The 522-nt window shown below is 57.7% G+C and overlaps 1 long non-coding RNA gene across 12 annotated transcripts in view; it reads right to left on the reverse strand.

Moving 5' to 3' along the window:
• Positions 1-6: 6 nt before the first annotated feature.
• Positions 7-522, reverse strand: part of LOC122156787 — a 9,371-nt gene continuing 8,855 nt past the window's right edge. For all 12 annotated transcript variants that reach the window (XR_006167648.1, XR_006167649.1, XR_006167646.1 and 9 more), the window contains 2 exons: positions 345-453; positions 7-215 (listed from right to left, as the gene is read on the reverse strand). This is a non-coding gene — a long non-coding RNA (uncharacterized LOC122156787). The remainder of the gene's footprint in view (positions 216-344; positions 454-522) is intronic.

Consider the following 522-nt stretch of genomic DNA (forward strand, 5'->3'; position numbering starts at 1 on the left):
GCGCCATGCTAAAGCTGAACAGCAGGGGGAACCCGACAGTTGTCCCGGGTGGGAGCCCGGCAGCCCTCTAATGGAGGCGCGGGATACCCGGGAGCCCCGGTGCGTGTCGTCCCTGAGTCCCCGGCACTCACAGCCTCCGTAGTTTCCCTGGCGGCGAAGCTGCTCACGGGCTTCCATTGATCCTTGCTGTAAAAGGTGCCACTGCAGTTCTCACGCTGCGACAGATAAGGAAAAACAAAACAGGAGCTTAGACAAAACAAACAAACAAACAACCCTCAAGTTTAAAACCAAACAATCAACCTGAACAGGAACCCACAAGAACAGCATCTTGCAAGACTTCTTACCTAAGCAGCACCAGTACTGGGCTTGAGGGCACAGCCTCATCCTGATCGCCTCTCCATCAAGTCGAGTAGGAGGAACTGTAGCACCCACAACCTTAGAGCTGTGCTTTGCCTTAAGAAATGAAGCAGCAATCCTGAGCCGGGGGGGGGGGGGGGGGGGGGGGGGGGGGGGGGGGGGGGG

Source organism: Centrocercus urophasianus, unplaced genomic scaffold, assembly GCF_019232065.1.
Source record: "Centrocercus urophasianus isolate 14NV4802_14NV808 unplaced genomic scaffold, USGS_Curo_1.0 seq_13, whole genome shotgun sequence".
NCBI lineage: Eukaryota > Metazoa > Chordata > Aves > Galliformes > Phasianidae > Centrocercus > Centrocercus urophasianus.